General features: G+C 40.0%; 1 protein-coding gene across 10 annotated transcripts in view; it reads left to right on the forward strand.

Moving 5' to 3' along the window:
- The window catches only part of ELAVL4 (ELAV like RNA binding protein 4), a 147,453-nt gene that overhangs the window by 95,680 nt on the left and 30,890 nt on the right, over nucleotides 1-20,883 (forward strand). The gene's annotated exons all lie outside the window — the stretch shown is intronic.

Below are 20,883 nucleotides of genomic sequence, written 5' to 3' on the forward strand. Positions count from 1 at the left end.
TGTTCCATTAGATTGTAGACCTTAGCAGCAATGCACATGAATAGCAATGCATCTGAGTGTCTGCAGTGTAGCTCCTGCATTCAAGGATGGCGTGAGCACAGTCATAAACTAATACATGTGTGTGCACTACAGAAAGCCATGCTTCGATTGGTAGGACTGGAAAGCAGATGAAGAATTTGGAGCTTCCTCACCTTTCCTTTATGTGAAATAACCCTTTGGTTTTATCCCCTTTTATTCTTTATCAGTCTCCCCTTCCCTTTGTTCTTTAGTTCTCAGTTCTGCCCTCCACCCTCCCTATACTTCATGCTGGTTTTTTATCTATTTATTCCTTTCTTCTCAAATACTTGGTTTGTGTGTGTCCAATGTTCTTCCATATTTCTGAGACAGGGTTTTAAATGAGGCCAATAGTGGACTTGTGGAAGGAAGTCATAACTGCCTCATTGAATTTGTCATTTTTGAGCGTTGGCTTTTATTTCCCTTTTTCTGGACAGTTTAATTGATGACCAATTGGCCTAAATAAGAAAACTCTATAATTAAAATAGGGAGCTACATCATGTTGATTTTAAATCAGAGAATCCAATGTATATGTGTGCATGTAGCTATTTATACATTCTCCAGTTCTTCTAATTCACTTGTAAATTTGTCCCCCATATAAATTAAATACTTTACAAAACCATGAAACTAAAATAATTGCCAAAAATATGTCATGTAACCCTCCAAACATAATTTTCTCATCTGTAAAATTGGAAAATAATACTTATCTCAAAGGGCTTATTGCTAGGATTAAATAAGAGACTGGATATATACTGCCTAGCACAATGCCTGTTTCATAGCAGTCTCTCAATAACTACAGCTATAGTTATTATAGCTATACTTAGTATGTTTCAAGGAGAGTGACTAAAACCGAAAAATTTTATCAAAGTCTCCAAATAGGGCCTGGGCTTTGATGATCTTATCCCAGAGCACTGGATCATCCATTCTTTAACAGGATTGCCTATGCTCTCAGAAAGCCAATGTTTAGATTACTGAATAATTTTTATATAATAGGGTGATAATTCAAACCAAATTAAAACCAGTTAACCGTATGATTTTTCCTCCCACTCCTGTATAGAAAATGTATTTTTGGTGTAGCCTTACCTTCTAAATAGGGACTCTGCCAGCTATATTAGTGAATATTATTAATCACCTTTTCAAAAGAGTTCTCCTAGAACTGTAGTGTGCTTTTTTGAGAAGTACTGATTCATGATGTTGTTCCTTGTTTTCTAAAGATACATGTTTAAACAAGCAGATTCCTTTACTGAAAGAATGCTAATTTGGTAATTCACCGAGTAGATTTGAATAGGAGTGACAGCTTTGAAGACAGCCTTTAATTTGGTATACAAAACCAAATTGTCAACTTTGGTTTGTTTAGCACCCTCTCTAGCACAAGCAAAGACATACAATACTGTGTTTCCCCGAAAATAAGACCTAGCCGGACAATCAGCTCTAATACATCTTTTGGAGCAAAAATTAATATAAGGATCTGGTCTTATTTTACTATAATATAAGACCGGGTCTTATCTAACATAATATAATAACAGGTCTTATATTAATTTTTGTTCCAAAAGATGCATTAGAGCTGATTGTCCGGTTAGGTCTTATTTTCGGGGAAACACAGTAGCATCTGAGCTTAAAGAAGAAGCTTATGGGTAGAAAGCAGAAATACAATTCAGGCATAAATTTATAATTATGCATTTTTTTAAAGTTCAGGCAAAGAAAAGAAAAGAATTTTATTTACAGAGAACTTATGGGAATGAACTAGGAAATAGAGAGAGACCAGAGATATTTGCCCTCATTTGGTAGCAGTGTTTAATAAAAGTAGAACTTGTGGTTGTAAAGAGTGCTTATTAAATTCTTCATTTACACTACCTAATTAATTCTAGCATTTTAAATTAACAGTGAAACTGGTCCCTGCTGTACCATTCCATAGATGCAGCATATTTCCTCCATCTACCCGTTGTTCAGGTTTAATTGGCTATGCTAAAAGTCAGAGAAGAAGGGAGAGATAGGGCTGTGGGGAGATGAGGAAGGAGTGGGAATCGCTCTAATGGAAGACCCTCTAAGGCCAACATTTGGGGTAAGTGATAACACAGGCTGGGAGAGGTAAGGTATCACACCAGGCAAGTTGAAAGGCTGCTGCTGGTGGTTCAGAAGTCAGGGTAAATGACATCATAGGTATTTTTGTTGCCCTGATTTTCAACATCCCAGTCCCCCCTTTTCTCTTCAACACCTCCTACAGATTTCAATGCATCTCAATCCTGTGAAGTTTACAAGGAGTTCTAAATATCCAGGTGGAGGGTTGGGGAGTGAGAAGTGGCAAAGAGATAAGAATTCAAGATTAAGATTTTCCAGACCAAACCACTCTCTAAGAGAATGTAATAGATTCCCTTCAAAGGTTCTAGGGTTATTAGATAGATAGATGATAGATAGATAGATAGATAGATAGATAGATAGATAGATAGATAGATAGATATTAAGAGAGAGGAAGAGAAAGAAAGAGAGAGACTCTTTGTTGATGGTATTGCCAGTCGGCTAGGTTCACTCCTGCCTGTGGGTTGTCCATCTGTTTGACAACACGTAGAGGAAATCTAGGCATGGACTGAAGTGCTGCAGTGCTGAGGACATTATTGCTATCATTTATCAAGTACTTACTCTGTGCCAGGTACTTGCTAAGCACTGGACATATCTTATTTAACACTGAGAACTGCCTCCGTTTTCTTCGATGAGAGCACTGAAGCTTAGTGAGGTTAAGTATCTTGCCCAGGCAGCACAGTTATTAGCAGGTGGTGGAGCTGGGGCTCACCTCCCAACCCCCATTTCCAAAAGCATGATCTTATCCAGAAGCATGTGCAGAGTGCCCCTGCCTGTGCTGAGAGAAGATCCCGGCCTAACCCTCATCCCATAACCCAATGAAACATTGTGTTCCTCTGAGTAGTTGCTGGCCATCCTCTGGAGAGTCTATCTAGTATGCACTATGGCTTTAAACAAGACTCTTGTGTAGAACAGAAGGCAAAGATAACAATATTTATCTTCCTCTGGGGATACAACTCAGCCTTCAGAGTAGAGCCAAATTTATTGAAAGTGCCAGATTTAAGATTCCCTTACAGTGCTTTTGGACATCTCTGTTACTTATCTTCTCAGAGATATTAGATTTTTTTTTTTCCAATTGGGAAAGGACACTTATCAGGATAATCTAGGTACTCAGGAGAGAAAAACATGTGTCCCAAGTTGCTTTTGTGTGCGGCTGTGAACACGTGATGTCACTGGAAGCCATGTCCTTTATTTTTCTCCTTTATCCACCTGCAACCTCTGCTGCTGGAGAGAAAGGGAAGTGGACTGTGACCCTCAAGGATTCGTGCAACCTAGAAACTCAGGCAAAGAACACCAAACCCTTGGTAGAAATTATATTATTCTCATGGACTGCAGTTTCTTATTTTTTATTTTGTTGCCTTTTTGTTTTACCATGCGTTGGAATTGCATTACTGAATCCAGGTTCCTAGATGATCAATATTTTAGGAGAGAAAGCATTTGGCTTAGGCAGGATAGAGTTAGGCCAGCAGAGCTGAAATGTTGAATTGCATTTGTATAATTGTCTATCTTGTTATCACCCCTCTCCAAAAGGAAGAGAGAAAATAGAGAAAGGAGGAAAAACAAACAAAGAAAAATTCCCAGAAATCAATTAGTATACAACAAACAATTTTGATCTGCCTGTCTAGAGTGTGTGATTATTTGCATTACAGTGATAAAAAAGAATTATACTTTTCTTAATGTCACTTTCCAGGTGCCCATGACGTATAGTTTTTAAGAGTGGTTTTCTATCCATTTTAAGCAAGTGAGAGCTCTGAAGGGGGGTTTTGAGGACAACGTGTTCTAAACTGAATATTATCAAGTATAAAACTGAATATAGGGAATGGCTGGTCCATGAAACAGGGCAGTGGATGGTTGAGAAAGGCTGAGGTCTGTGTTAGCTGGAGCTATTGGGGGAGGTTTAAAAGATGAGGTTAGGATTTAGGAAGAGGGAAGAAAAGCAAAGGAATCGAGCTAAAGGTCCAGTCTAAGCACAGAATCCTTTTTTTGTCCTTCTGTGATCTGGACAAAGGAAGGAGAGCCGGGATGTGCCTCTGTGGAAGCAGTAGTGTATCTGATATGAAGAAGCATTGCCAGATAAAGTGAAGCAGGCCAAAAAATCATTAAGTTGGTTAGCGGCGTACCCCAACTGACAAAGACAGCATTTCCTAAACCCTACCTCTAACTCATCTCTTCATTTCTTCCTTTATAACACACCTTTGGCTTCATTAATGTTAATCACTCAGTGGAAAAAAGTAGAATAAGGCCAAAAAAAGACCCTTGACTTCTGTCCTGTGGCCATCAGGGTGAAAACTCTGCCACTGCCTTTGTATCTGGGGTCACATCTCTGATTAAAGGAACCAACTCAGTTTTGATTTGATGACATTGGGTAACTTCTGTTCTGCCTTGGATTTGTGTGTCCCTCTCGGTAGATGAGATGTGGGACATGGACGACAGCAGTGGGAAGGAGAGTCTGTGGGAGCGCTGAGACCAGAAAGATTACATGGAATAGTCTCTTGGGTTGAAGATGGAGAGGAGAATGAGGGCTGTGGATCGCTTTATGTTACCTCATACGCTTTTAAGGAATTGGACTTACGGGGATACTATGAGAATTTGATTGAGTTTTACTTCTGAGATAACTTTATAAAAAATAAAAGTTTCCTAAAATATCAAAGTGCTTTGAATTCACTTCTGAAATGGGCATTCGGCCCTAAGGTGAGTTTATTGGTATAATTTCTTACAGCACCCAGCAAAGACAAATAAAAATGATAGCAGCAGCTTTTGTATGTTTTTGTGTGACTTACATGTATTCTGGGTACTGTATTAAATACTTTAAAAATAGTAGCTCATTTAAATAAGCAAATTGGTGCAAACAATATATCCAATAAGGGGTTAATAACTAAAATATATAAAGAACTTACATATAAAATATAAAAAACTTAACATAACTCAATATAAAAAAATTCAATATAAAAAAATGGGCAGAGGACCTAAATAGACATTTTTCCAAAGAAGACATATAATGGCCAACAGACACATGAAAAGATGCTCAACATCACTAATCATCAGGAAAATGCAAATAAAAACAACAATGAGATATCACCTCACATCTGTCAGAATGACTATTATCAAAAAGACAACAAACAAAAAATATTGGTAAGAATATGGAGAAAAGGGAACCCTACTTCACTGTGGGTAGGAATGTAAATTAGTGCAGCTGATATGGAAAACAATATGGAATTTCCCCCAAAAATTTAAAAATAGAACTACCATACGATCCAACATTCCACTCCTGGGAATTTATCTGAAGAAAATTAAAATATTAATTCAAAAAGATTTTTGCACCCCATGTTCATTACAGCATTATTTACAAAGCCAAGATATGGAAACAACCTAAGTGTCCACTGATAGATGAATGGAAAAACAAAATGTGATACACACACACACACATGCATACACACAATGGTATATTACTGAACAATTTAAAATATGAAATCTTACTATTTGTGACAATATGGATGGACCTAGAAGGTATAATGCTAAGTGAATTAAGTCAGAGAGAAACACAAACACCGCATGATTTCACTTATATGTGGAACCTAAAAAAACAAAACAAACAAACAAACAAATCAAAACAAAACAGAAACAGACTCATAGGTACAGAGAACAAACTGGTGATTGCCAAAGAGGAGGGAGGTAGGGGACAGGTGAAATAGATGAAACGGATTATGAAGCACAAACTTCCAGTTATAAAATAAGTAAGTCATGGGATGTAATATACAGCATAGGGAATAGAGTCAATAATATAATAGCTTTGTATGGTGACAGATGGTAACTAGACTTTTTGTGGTGATCATTTCCTAATGTATAAAAGTATCGAATCTGTTTGTACACCCAAAACTAACATAATATTGTATGTCAACTATAACTCAATTAAAAAGATTACTTTAAAAATAAAAGAAGTAGTAAATTGGGATTTCTTGGAGATTCATAATAATAGCCAGTGTGTATTCATTGCCTACTATGTGCTAAGCATTATGCTGAGATCAGTAGATGGAATTTAATGTAATCCTCAAGACAGTTATTTACAGATGAAGAAACTTGGACTAAGGAGCAATGGAGTAATTTGGCCAAGATGACTTAGCTTCCAAATAGGGAAGTAGGGACTTGAACCCAGGGCCCTCTGACTAACTGTGAGCTGTCCAATTTATAGTTTATCTTTGGCAATTTCCCTAAAAATACTGACCTGACTTCTCCCATTTACAAACCAACTCAGCTCATATTACCTAGGGAATGAAAAGTTGTAGTCCAGGGAAAACATAATTAGAGTTCAAAATCTTTTGTTTTGGAAAAGAGCACACTATGCATTTAAAAATGATAAATACCAGTTTTGTTTTGTCTTTTAATTAAACAGGTCACTGCTTACCTGAACAAGGAAGAATAGATTTGGAATGATTCTTAACTTCAGATTTTCTCTCTTCACAAAATACCCTTTCCTATGTTGTCCTTTTTTTTTTCAAGCACCATATTAAATTGGATGCTGCCTTAAATTTAAGCATAGTTAAAACCCAGCCTCAATTATGCATAGCCAAGAAAATCCCAAGATATTGATTAGCTAAATGAACTTTTCTACATGCACATCAGAGGAATATTCGTTAGTAATGGGAAGGGTAGAGGAAATAGTAGCATTTATCAGTACATTTTGCTGCTGATTTTAAAAATGTGCTTGGGTACAGTGCAATGTGTCTCTCCTGAATTCAGAGGAAAATCAGGTAGATTTGCATCTGTCATTTTATTTATCACATCGCTACAGTCATCTTATTCATATTCCACGCAGAAGAGTAAATTTTGATTTGTTGGGCAGAGAGGGTTTGATTATTGTTGGGGGTGAATGGAAAATTTTTAGGTATGGAGAAGATTTGGCAGCCTAATGGGCTTGCAAAATGGGAGAATCGAGGTGTGCCTTATTAAGGGGTACTTGAAGAGTGTCAGAACGTTAAGTGCAAACAGTAAACCATGTAATCACTGTGCCTCTTATACACCCATAAAGGGCAATCAGAGACCTCCAATCCTTTCTAATTAGGACAGGTTGGCAATTGAGGAAGCTGTGAGGTTTAGAGTTTGTGCAGATTCATTCTGCTTCTGTTAACACAGTTTTTTTCCCAGGATGGTAATAGTCAGGATTACAGACCAGGTATGCTTTCCTTTTGCCCCCTGGCTATGTTCCTCTTCTTCTTCACTTCCAAATCAGACAATTCTGCCCTGCTTCCAAACTCAAAACCATAGGAAAGTATTCTCACATCCCAGGAGAGATGTCTCAAAGGATTTTTACCTAGGATGTGAATCAGGCCTGGGTATTTTAAGGATTTTCTATTTCTGTACTTTAGCTGACTGTTTGGTTCATAAGACCAATTCCCTGTTCACCCAGTGTCCTCTCCTTCCCCTAACACATACACACCACACCACACTCACTCTCTCACTCCCCACCTCTCTCTGTAGAATGACCTGGTTGATTGAGACTAGGAACTAAGCAGGAAGGTAATGTCAAACTGAAATTTCCACACATTATCTAAAAATGTAATTCATCAGCTTCAGGCTATGAGGAGAGTGCTTTCTGAAATGTGTTAATGGGAAATTCATTTTTTTCTTGTCTTCTGTGAGGTGTGGTAGTGGTGATTTCTTTTTTCAATCTGCTCCCCCGCCCCCCTTCCACGTCTTCTTTACTACTCTTAACTGGTGAACTCTGTATCTGTCTTTATTCCTTGTAAGAACTAAAGATCTTTAAGTTGCCTTTTCTTTTTTTCTACAGTCCCAAAATTGAACTTTGATGGAAGAAGATATTTCTAGTTTGGAGAGAAGATAAATTCAGATAGAGACCATATATTTGTGTAAGGCTTTTATATTTGTAAAACATTTTCAATCAGCCAACAGTATTTATTTAGTGTCTGCTTTCTCAGACCAAATAAAAGTTATTCTGTTTCCTTCTCTTCTCTTAAATTCTACATCAGGGTCTGTGAGGCAGCCAAAGAGGATAAGACATAGTTTGTGCCCACATGTCGTTGCTAAAGGGTCAATGAGTGGGGGAAGCCAGGACAAATTACGGGGCCCTACAGCAGCCTGCACGTCTGGAAGGGGCTGGGACCCTGCTTATGATGAATGTCACGACACATCCACCTTGGTGGTTTTGTGGACTTTTTGTTTTGTTTTTCACCATGGCCCAAACTCACCCTTCCGCACCCTGGCTGTTAATTTCATTGGAAAAATAGCACAAAAGGACTCATAACAATGGAATGAAGTTGGAGGTTTGGTGGAATGTCTACTCTGTGTCAGCTACAATGCTAGGCATATAATATATGTTATCTCATTGAAACTTTGTATCAGTTATGCAGGATCAATAGTATTATCCCCATTTTACAGATAAGGAAGCCAAGTTAAATCAAGTCAAATCATAGTTAGCTGGAGAACGGAGTTAGATCTGTCTGATGGCAAAGCCTATGGTCTTTCGGTTACCTTACCACTTTGCCTCTGCTAAATGAAGATGAAGACGACATCAGCTACAGGTATTCAAAGGAGAAAAAGATGACAGTGGACCGGGGTTCTCAGAGCAAGTGCCAAATAGGAGTGAGCCTCGAACTTGGGAGAGAGTAGATTGTTGGATACCAGTCCATGTAGAGGAAGCAGCTGAGCCAAGCTTCAGAGACCTCTTCAAGGGATAGTGAATAGAACAGCCAGGACTACCCTGTGGGTAAGTGTTAGTACCCGCTTTGTGTGGATGAAATAACTGAAGCTGTCCAAGGTCACAGCTAAAAAGATGAGAGGCTGAGATTTTAACCCAAGTCTGTCTGACTCCAGATAACCTGAACTAACACAGAGTAAATAACTTTGCTAATAAATAACCTGACCTAACACAGAAGGAGGTAGGCAATTTGCAGACTTCCAATGGCATCTGTGATTTGAGAATCATTATTTACCTCACTGAGGTCAGGCACATATTCTCTCAGTGACTCTTTCCACCCACTTCAATTTCATGCTGACTTACAGGTTTGGTTCTCTGCTTGGTCCTTGTTTTGTAGTTGGATGTCTGGTGAAATGGGAGGCCCCATTAATGTTAAGTGGATACAGCTAGTTAGGGTAATGATTCTGATTCCTATGGCCACTAATGGAATTTCTCAACACAAACATCTTGAATCAAATGAAATCATTTTATTGGTGGTATGAGCATAGACTCTATACTCAATAATCCACAATATTTTTCCTTCATGTTTGTTTTCAAAGGCTTTTATATTCAGTACTTCCTCTGACCCTGTCGAAGTAGCCAGTAGAGGCAATGTCTGGACTCACTTTGGAGATGAGACCAATGCAGCCCAAAGACTTGAGTCAGGAGCTCTTGGCTTCTTATTTTCCCTGCTCTTTCTTCCTCTCTTTTTTCTTTTCTTTGCTTGTTTTCTGTCCTGCCTTCTCTTTCTGCCTTCTTATTTATTTATAAGCCATTTAATCCAAAAAGGATTTTGATTGGCTTATAAGATAATATGGAAAAGAGCTAAAATTAAAAAAACCATAGATTTTTTTTTTTAAGCAAGGTAGAAGGAAATGGGTGTAGAATGGTACAAGGAGACCAGAAGGAAAATTCATGAACTTAATGAGGGTAGGTGGCCTGTCTGAGAAGTAACAGACCGCCTAGCCTGAGTTTTCTTCATGTCAAGGAACACTAGATGGTGACAACCTTGATCCCGTTCTCAAGTGATAACCAGGATCCCAGCCCCAGCCGCCTTCCCACCAGCCTCTGACTGTGGAGACAGTTTCCAGCTATAAAGCAGGACGGGATATGAAGCCTGAGACCACATACATAGCATTTTCCTTTTCTCATCTTTCTTGCTTGAACCCCTGTTGGATTGATTGACTTGTTTTTCATAGCCAGAGCTCACAGTGACACAGAAGCTGCCTGAGTGGAGCCCCTGTTCTCATTAGCATGCAGTGTAAACAGTGTGCCAAAGGACGTGTTTTGAAGTGGGCTTTGTTGCTTTCTGCCCTGAACTGAGTCTCTTGGCTGTGAGTCTCTTCAATCTTCCCCCTCCCCCTGCAATCCCCAGGTTGGGCACTTCAGTCCTCTGCCTCCATCTTCCTGGGGAGGGTTACTCCAGTGAGTTCTGGCAGGTTCCCCATTGCCCAGGACCCTGAGCTGGACAATAAACAGGAAAATCAAATGTCACTGTCACTTCTTGGTCCTGACCCTGGAAACTGGACTTAGTGCTCAGCCATCTTTTCTCTTCCCAGTTCCCCTCACCAGTCAGTGGAGCCTTTCCAATGAGACAGACCACCCTCTAAGTGCAAAAAGAGATAGAGAACTATCCAAGAGCCCCACACTCCCCAACACACACACACACACACACACACACACACACACAGATACTTCTGTGTCTAGAATACTATACACAGTGCAATGAACTAACCAGAAGTGAGACAGACTTCGATCAAGTTCTGTGCCATTCCCCATCCCCCACTCAGATACACACTTAATAGGTGTGTGCATGGCCTTGCATAAGGCACTTTATCACCTTGGACCTCCATTTTCTTAATATACAATAAGAAGATAAATCCTTACCCACCTTCTTTGGATGGTACATGTGAATTCAAACCAGGTGATACATGTGAAGGCACTTGTAAACTAAGGAAACCTATAAATGGGAGGGGTCTCTTTGTCTCATAATTCCCTCCCCCTTATCACCAAGGGTCATATCCCAGGGCCAACAGATGGATAAAGAGAGAAGAAAGGGAAAGTCGATATCTGCTCCTGGTTCCGTCTTCAGTTATGTAATTCCAAACAGGAAGTAGGAGACAGCATATGAGAAGGCAGGAGAGTGGAATGGGAACTTACGTTTATTAAGCACTGCTAGATGCCAGTTGCTTTTTATTTATCTTATTTAATCCTGACCACAACCCCAATCGGTAATGGTGGCCCCGTTCTTTATATGAGGAAACCGAAGCTCATGGAGTTTTAAAGTGACTGACTCGAGGTCACACAGCTGATAAGTGGCCAAGCTGTCTATGCACCCATGTCTGTCCGACCACACGCGGCTGCCAGTTGGGACAAGAGACCTTCACGGAGGGTTCTCCGCACTCTTGCTGCTTCATCCTGAGTGTGAATATGGCTGTGTAGAATGTATTCCTGTAAGCCTCAGAAATGCTACAGTAATAACAAACAACAGTTTTAGTGGTTCTGGAAGATTATAAATGAAAGCTTTTGGTTCAATATTTTAAAATGTCAGGATGATTTCTGAGATTGTTTTTAAAAATCAAGCCACTTTTATGAGTGGCAACATTCTAAAATGGAAGGCTCCACCGATTTCTCACTCTAGCTCTAGCTGTGGGACTTTAAGTGGCTCACACTATTCTGTGCCTCAGATTGTTGTGCATAAAATGGGGATAATAACACAGACTCTTTCCACCTTACTATGTGTTGTGACATCAGATGAGCTGCTAATGTGTTGGTAAGTTGTGAAGTGCTGTATCAATTCAGGATATTACAATGGTCACCTAGAAAATAGGACATTATAAGCAGGGAATTTATGAGGGTAAAGCAAATAGTAACCCCCTGTGATAAGGTAGCTTTGCTTCCTAGTCTGCCTCCCAGATGTTTTGTTCACTTATCTACGTACATCTCAACAAAAGCTGATTAACTCTCTCAGACATCAGTGTCTAACTGTTATTAATGCTCAAGCTGATCAAATTACAATGCCACAGATCCTACTTGTGCTGTTAATATTAGATTTTGGATTCCGGTCTATAATGAACGATTTTTCCTCCATGCATTGGAAAAATTGGTTAGTAGAGTTCATAAGAAAGTTTAATTAGCAGGCTGTTTGTGAAAATAGCGGTTGTGAGTCATCGTTCAGAATGAACTAACATTTCTCAGGGTTGGATTTATTCTTCTGTTCCTTGAGCAGCCACATAGGATCCTTGTGTTTGGGAGGCTGGTGTCTGCATGCTGCCCACTTGAACTGCACCGTGTAATAAACTAATGAGAAAAACAGCCTATTTTAAAAGCCAGAGAGGAAAAGGAGGTGTAGGGTGTTTGTGTATTTGTGTCTGTGTATCTGTGTCTTCCAGACAAATATCATGGACCTACTATAATCCAGGGCTGTGCAAGGCAGGATAGCTTAGCGATTAACAGCTAGAACTGACTGTGTTTGCATCCTAGCCTCACCACTTACTGGCTGTATAACAGACAAATTCTTATCCTTTCTATGCCTCAGTTTTCTCATTTGTAAAATAGGGAGAGTGATGGGATTATCATTGGCATCAATATATGTAATAATGCTCCAAACAGCACTTGATATACAACAATATAATTCTAACAGCAGTTCTATGAGGTGTAGGTATTATTAGCCTTATTTTACAGGTGAGGAAACAGGCTCAGAAAGGTTAAGTAACTTGTCCAAAGTCACACAGGGTCTAATAGAATGGCCAAGCAGAGTTGAATCCATGTTTGTTTGATTCCAAAGCCTCTATTTTTTTCCGCAACACTATACTGCCTGCCAGGGTCATATGCCTAGTTAATTAACTATGGAGAACATGTATGCTTACGGCTGTGTGTGCACCTATCCATGTGTGCGCCCAGGGGGGTCCATACAGCCGTACACAATTATGTTTTGTTTTTTCCCTGGGTCTTTGGTTCTTCTAGTTCAGGGGTGTCTAAACTGCGGCCCACAATCCATTTTTTATTGGCCCGCAGCAAACTCCAAAAATATATTTAGTTTACTTAAATAAACCAGGTGAGGCAATACGTACTTCACCTCAAGTGAGTGGCCCAGCTGTTTGTGTATTTTACCGCATATGGCCCTTGGTGAAAAACGTTGAAAAAAGTTTGGACACCCCTGTTCTAGTGAAACTCCTTGAGCTCACTACATGTTGACTACTGACACATAGTGAGGTAGAACCAGACTTGTACAAATTGTACCAACATGAAAGTATGTTGGCTCAGCTATCTGACCCCCTCCTCACTATGCATCTCTGTCCTGTGACTAGATTATCCCAGAGGCAAGTCTGTTTAACATCTGAGAAACAGAATCATGGACTATCACAGTGAAAAGAGACTTTAGAAGTATTCTCTGGCTTTGTCTCCTTGTTTTCTGCTGGCCACTCTGGTATCTCAGGAACTATAGCTCAGAGCTGGGGCCCAGACCCCTCCCCACCTTAGGGTAATTATATCTTGAGACAGTATTCAGTCCTATTTCAAAGAGTAATGTTCATTTGGGAATCCTATCTAAAGGTCTTTCCCAAAGATGTTTAATAGGTAATATGTTTTCTTAGAAGGGTTTCTGTGACCAAATGAGTTTGGGAAACTGAAGTGAACCAAGTTAAAAGGGAGTTTCTTTCTATGACTACTTGTCTCAGTCTGTGTTAATGTGCATTATAAATCTTAAAAGGAATGGTAAAATACAAAGGGTGCCAAAAAATGTATACACATTTTAAGAAAGGAAAAAACGGTATTAAAATTGTAATACAACGAATGACACTAGCTAGCATTCATTTGATTAACGCCATCTTTTGAGCAAACATCATACTACACTGTGCTACCGTAGTTCAATTCAACTTCAAAAAGTAATACATAGATAACATCTCTTAAAATGTGTATATATTTTTTTGGCACCCCCGGTATGTAGCATTCATTCCCAAGGAAGCTTTTTTTCCTTCACCATTGTGTGGACTATACATTCTAAGCCAGGAGAAAAGAGTGGTGCTGCATTAGGGGTAAGTTTTTGGGTAGAAGGGAAGGAGGCAGTTTTGTACGGTTCCTACCTGATGACTTCATCTCTCTTGTTAAGAGGTGGCTCCCTCTACCGCACACGGGTGGGGTAGTGGAGGCCTTGGAAAGTCTTACCAACTCCCAAGTGGAACAGAAAAGGTGCTATGTAGCTCCATCTCTCTAGTCCCATCACATGCTAAGCAGTTGTATTGAAAATTATTGAATACTGAGCATGTTCTGGACATGATTTAAATTATGGGTTCATTTGCTTTCCTGGTCGTCTGGGTGACATTTCATTTTCCGTTGCCTAAAAGAGCTGAGCCATTAGAAGGTATTTACATTTTGTGATTCTCACACACCTTCCTGGGCACGCTTTCATTGTCACCTCTCCGGGTACTTGACTCACTGGAATGAGACTTGCTTGGTGTAGCCATTCTCTAAGAAGCCCTTTGCTTTAAAAAAAAAAAAAATCGAAGAAGATGGATTTCTTCCCCAATTCCTACCCTACAGACCCATAAGATAAATAACTTGTCTGTACAGAGATAAGACTGGATGTCAAATATGAAGGAGGACTTTGAAAACCTTTGTCAGTGTGTAATTTCTGAGCTAAGGGCTTGGTGTTCTCTAGCCTTGGTCTTACGACTAAGAGCTGGCTTTTAAGAAGATGGCTTTCGTCCCTAATTCCTATCCTACAGACCCATTTCTGCATGAGTTCTTTTGTTCTTGGGTTATTATTTCTTCATTTTGTCTTATTTCTTACCTGTAAGCTGAATGGTGATGAAAAGGGAAACTTTTGTTTCTTGTTTCTTTTTCTTTTTTTTCCATGGGTCTGGGGAATTTCCTTTCTAACATTTGTTGGAACCTAACTGAGTTGTCAGACCATGGTCCTGAGCTTCATGCCTGGTACTTTACTATCAATGAACTCCTTGATGATAGGGATGGGGTTTTTCATCTCTGCATTACACACAGCTCTTAGTCGTAAGACCAAGGCTAGAGAACACCAAGCCCTTAGCTCAGAAACTACACACTGACAAAGGTTTCCAAAGTCCTCCTAAGTATTTGACATCCAGTCTTATCTCTGTACAGACAAATTATTTATCTTACCTCCTTCATCAAGGGTCATGAATTCCCTTTTACTTTGAATAAAGGAAATTTTCTGTTTCTGTTTTTGTTTTTTTTATTGGGGAACAGTGTGTTTCCTCCAGGGCCCATCAGCTCCAAGTCATTGTCCTTCAATCTTGTTATGGAGGGCGCAGCTCAGCTCCAAGTCCAGTCGCCGTTTTCAATCTTTAGTTGCAGGGGGCACAGCCCACCATCCCAAGCAGGAATTGAACCGGCAACCTTGTTGTTGAGAGTCCACGCTCAAACCAACTGAGCCCTCTGGCCGCCTCTCTGGAAGCTCAGGGGCTCCTTGTCTTCAATCTAGTTGTGGAGGGCGCAGCTCACTGGCCCATGTGGGAATTGAACTGGCAACCCTGTTGTTCAGAGCTCGTGTTCTAACCAACTGAGCCATCCGGCCACCCCTGAATAAAGGAAATTTTAAAAGATTTCTATTTAGTTAATATTTGTGAAGCATCTACCTTGTGCCAAGCCATCTCACATAGCTTATCTCATTTAATCTAAATTCCAACACGATTCAGGCACCTCCCACATGCCCTTCATAAGAACATGTGGGCATGTCCTGATGGGAGTTTTGGAAGCCATTGTCTAGTGTCTAAATACAACAGTTCCTTTCACCCACAGACATTTCACCCACAGACAATCTCATTTTGCCCAAAGACTAATTACAGTGTATGTAATTAGTATAAACCTGAAAACTTTTTCTACCTTTTCTTCCTTTGTTGCTAAACCCTCATCTAACATCAGCTGCATTTCTGGAATCACCTGTTGCTTCACATCCATTCTGGGCAGAAAGTCTTGTCTCTCTGACATCTAGACCATTGTTTCATGTGTGAGTAAGGCAACCAAGAATTAAGAATTCTGGTTCATTTCTCTGGCTAGCTGGATGTTTGCCACATTCCTCCTCTTTGTGTTTTAATCTTTGTCAAAAATATTTTTAAATGTGTGACTATTCTTTCCCGTCTGTAAAATATTCTGGATGTAATTTAATTTCATGTTGATTCAATGAAGACTCTTTCATTGCCCAGGGTCATCAGTCTGAATACTTCTTTTTGTGTGATAAATGCTGGACGTGAGATTGTGGTTGTGAGGGTTCTATTGTCCCCAGTACATCACCTAGAATATTATTTCCTTTTAGTATTTTTTTTTAACTAACACTTGATACTAACTTTTTATCTTATGAATTGCCTTTCTTTCCTGAATAGACAGATGAAAAATAGGGTTCAAATTAGTTCCGTTTTTTCATTTGTTGAGCTTTATTATTGAAATGTGTAAGAGCTGTCATTTTGGAGCAACTTATTTTGTAGGACAAACCAAAAGAGGATAAAAAAATTTCTTTGAGAATTGGTTGGTTGGCTTTCTTTATGAAATAGTGTGGCTGGTCTTTCCTGCGTAGGGGACTGCAGGAAATCATGGTGTGTACTTTGTGAATTTCCATGTGCCTTACCCTAGTGACAGTGGCGTTGTGTTACAGCTGCTTTAACAGTTCAGTTGATATCTTTGAAATCAGGAAATGCTATTAAAGACTCTATGGGCTTTGCATCCAGATGGAGTTGTGCCTTGGGAGCTGAGACCTCTGGACATTGGTCTTCTTGATTGTAGATGGCGGTGATAATGCCTGCCATATAGGATTGTTTTAGGGAGGAGATGAGATGATAGAAGTAAAGCACTCAGGTATAACTTAAATGTTGTTACCTCCCCCAAAAATGATAAATATGTATTAATTAACCAATGGGAGGAATCCTTTCACAATGTATATGTATATCAAATCATTATGATGTACACCTTAAATATATTACAATCTTATTTCTCAATTATACCTTAATAAAGCTGGGGAGGGGGAGAAATAAAGCTCTCAGTACAGTGACTGACACATAGTAAGCACTAAAAAAAAAATAACTATTTTTGTTATTATTCATCTGCTTATTGAATTAGTTAATTCATTTATCCATTCAACATAGATTTATTGAAAGCCTACTATGTGCCAGACGTTGGTCATACCAAGACCCTTGTCCCTGCCCTAAAGAACTTAGGGTCCATTGAGAAATACATTTATTTTGACAAGCTTATATTGTATGCCTGCTGTGCCCTAGTGTTTTGCATGTTGCCATCTTGATGCCACCTGATGAGTTCTCAACCTCTGGGAAATTACATCTACTTAGGACGCCAGAATGCAGCTTCTGGAAATAACCAAGTACGGGCTCAATGTGATTTTAAATACTTTGGGAATTCAGACTAAGGAAGGCTGGGTCCTGTCTTTTTTAATAGAATTTGTTGTTGGCAGAGAACAGACACACTCAAACTTTCAGATGCCTGAATGACTTCTGAATCTCAGCCAGAGGTATGAGGAGGTATCATCTATGCATCCGAGCACAGATTCCACTTAGAAGCAGTATTGACAATTCAGGTTGACACCAACAACCATTGGCCTCCTGGAAGAGATGGCGATAAACTGAGTGGCAGTTACTGTCTTCCAGGGATGGATGCTCATGCTGTCCCCTGCCCCTGCTTTCTCTATCTTTTTCCCGGCTGTCTCCTACCAATCTTTTCAAATTAGTCTCAGCTCAAGTATATCCTCCAGTAACCTTCTCACTGTCATAACTCTTAACCATACTCTACTAGCACTGTTGATTCATAGGTCTTACTTTCCTACTAGACCATGAATTCTTTGGTCCTCAGTTTCCGAATCTATAGAAAAAGAGACTTGAAGATGATTGATACTTAAGTCCTTTTCAAGACTGTCATTCTGTGAGGTACCGGGTCCAGTTTGATGGACACAACCCAGTTGGAAGATAGGAATGGTATACTTTGGGGTATCTATTGGAATTAAATGGAAAGAATGCGAACTTGGAGATAATACAGAACACCCAGATTCTCTCAAAGTCTCAGGCACACAGTGCTGTGTCAGGGCAAATGTTTAACACACAAATGAGCCCATACTCAAAAAACCAGGGCACAGCAGCAAGTGCACAGGCTCTAGAGTCTGGTGGGTCTGTCTACTATTCTCTAGCCAAATAACCTTGGGTATGTTACTTCTCCTTTCTGGGCCTCAGTTTCCCCTTCTGTAAAACAGGGATAGAAATGCTTGCTTCAGATGTTGTAAATATTTAAATAAAGATATATGTAAAGTCCTTGGCCCATAGTAGGTGCTTAATAAATATTCTCTACTATTTTATTTTCTCAGTTAGAAATTAGGAGAGATTGAAACCAGTTGTGAGCATTGGGTCTAAAATAAATATAATTTAGAACCTTTGAATTTTAGCATTAGAAGGGATGTTATGTGTCAATCTCGCTAACTGCCGTAGCATCTCCTGATAAAAATGTAGATTTGGCTTCATGTTTGTTATAATTCTAGTCGTGGGGCCTTTACCACCTCACAAGGCAGCTCATACCCTTATAAAATCATTATTAGGAAATTCTTCCTTTTATCAAAGCAAAAATCTGCTTCCTAAATTTCTTCTATTGTCTGATCTTTGTTCTCTCCCTGGGTTCCCCACATAGCAAGTTTACCCCTGCTTTCCCATGACAACCTTTCAAATATTGGAAGGGCCTTTGAGCAACTCTAGAGTCTTTTCTCCTTCAGACTAATACCTGCAGGTCTTTCAGATGTGTCTCATGGGAGCTGGTTCCATACCTCTTATCAGCATCCTCTAGACATAGGTGAGGCCCTGGTAAAAAACTGTGCTGCTCTTCCTGGTCCCTTTCTGTTTGGTATATGGGAGATTGAGTATGGTTCGGAGGACATAAATATGCATGTGAGTAGATAATATTCATTCATTGACCCAACAGACATTTACTGGATATTTAACAATGTCGTGGACCTTTTGGTAGGTCTTGGGGGTACAGAGATGAATAAAATATAATTTTTGACCTCAAGTTGCCCCCTATCTAGTGGGGAACAGAGACACATTAAGAGATCATTTTGAAAAGGTGTGTCAGTGAGAGTGTTCACCTGATCTGTAAGGCTGAGGGGAAGAGGCTAGAGTGGTTTTCACATGTGTCTTGCTCAGCAGCACTGTAGAATCAGCTTGAAGAAACCAGGTGTCCCATTCCTCTTTTCAGTCATTTGGCAAGTATTGCCCTCATAATCACTTGTGCCATTGTTACAACACTCCAAGCATGCTTTTACCTCAGGGCCTTGGCACATGAGATTCCCTCTGCCTGGAATACCCTTCCCTCGGTTAGGGGAGACTGGCTGACTCTTTTCCCTCAAGTCTCTGCTCTCATGTCACCTCAGCTGTAAGGTCTTACCTGACCACCATATTAAAAAATTGTAACCCTGCCCCCCACACTGCCCTTCCTCCTCTGCTTTCCCTAGAACTCCCCATCATCTGACCAACTTTATATTTAATTTATATGTTTCTTGTCTCATTCCCTTACTCAAACCAGAATATAAATTCACTAATGGCAAAAACCAAGTATTTTTATTCTCTGCTATATTCCCAGTGAATGGAACTATGCCTGGCACATAATAAATGTTCAATAAATATCTGTGGGATAAATGAATACAGTGCTTGGATTCAGCCCTCAGGTTGGAATCTCATCCCTTGATAAGAGAACCCTATCAAAATTCTACTCTTTCTTCAAAGCCCAACTCAAATGCCTCTGCCTCAAGGAAGCCTTCACGACTCTGCTCTGTTAGAATCAGTCTCAACTTCCTCTCTGTTCCTATACGTAGCTTTAAAAGAAAAACTCTGGTACATTTATTAATTTTGCTGAGCTATAAATAATGTTTATGTTTGTCTTTCCCTTTTACATAATAAATCCCCTGAATGCAGGAACAATTTCTTGGTCATTTGGGGGCCTACTCATAGTATCTAGCATGGAGTGGGTGCCAGCTATATGTGGAATTTGTGTGCCTATTACCTTATGTGCTCCAATGCAAAATAAAAACATCAGAAACATTCTCTATCTTCAAGGAAGTTGGGTTTCACTGAGGAGATAGCATCCTCGTAGGCAATAGTGTAAGGCAGTATCTAATGGGGCTGGGAGAAGGGAAAAAGAGAACCAACATCTACCGAACCATCAGTTATATACCAGGCATTTTACATGCATTATCATTTTTAATCCTTCTAATAACTCCATGAAAAAAAGTAATATTATGTCCATTTTACAGATGAGATTACTTCTGTAGAAAGAGGCAAAGTAGGATTGCAGAATGTGGGGTTGAAAAGAAATAGCATATATTAAGAGATTCTGAGAGCTTTCCTATCACTGCTTCCCTTCCCTGTGACTCTGGGTTAGATGTATAGGTTTGGGGTGAGGGAATACGACAAGAAACCAAGGCATGGGGAGGTTAGTTTAACTTCACCAGGGTCACACGGCAACAGGCTGAAGCTGCAGGTCTTACAATTCCCCATGCAAGGTCAGTGATGCTGGGACGGGGACCCCCTTTAGAGCAGCAAGCCTTTATACCACACTTAATCTGAGACAACTGTGTGAACTACCAACAGAAAACAAATCCCTGACTAGTTGGCTTTCCTAACGCTGAGTTTGCAGGAGAAAAGCCAATGCTCAGGAAGCCCAACATGTATAAACACGCACAGAGGTGGGACGGGAGGGGGCAGGGCCCTGGATATCACAATCGCAAAGCGTCCCCGGGAGTCAGTGTTAAGAGGGGAAGAGACTCCAACACAGGCTGTGTGCTTCCCCTTGGGTCCTCACCTGATGCCAGACGCAGTGCTGTGCCTTTGCACAAAGGCCGGGCCGACAGAGAGAAGGCGTGAGCCGGGAAGTCGCCCAGGCCTAGGTTCATGCAAATCCCAGCCCTGGAGCCTCGTTGACTTTGGGCAGGTTATGTAACATTTCTTAGCCTCCCTTTCCTTATCTGCACAATGGGCCTCATGTAGCCGTTTCACACAGGATTAAATTAGGCAATCTTACTAGGCTCAAAGCCTGCACTGAATCAGCTG

The sequence above is a fragment of the Rhinolophus sinicus genome, linkage group LG06 (assembly GCF_036562045.2).
Source record: "Rhinolophus sinicus isolate RSC01 linkage group LG06, ASM3656204v1, whole genome shotgun sequence".
Lineage (NCBI taxonomy): Eukaryota > Metazoa > Chordata > Mammalia > Chiroptera > Rhinolophidae > Rhinolophus > Rhinolophus sinicus.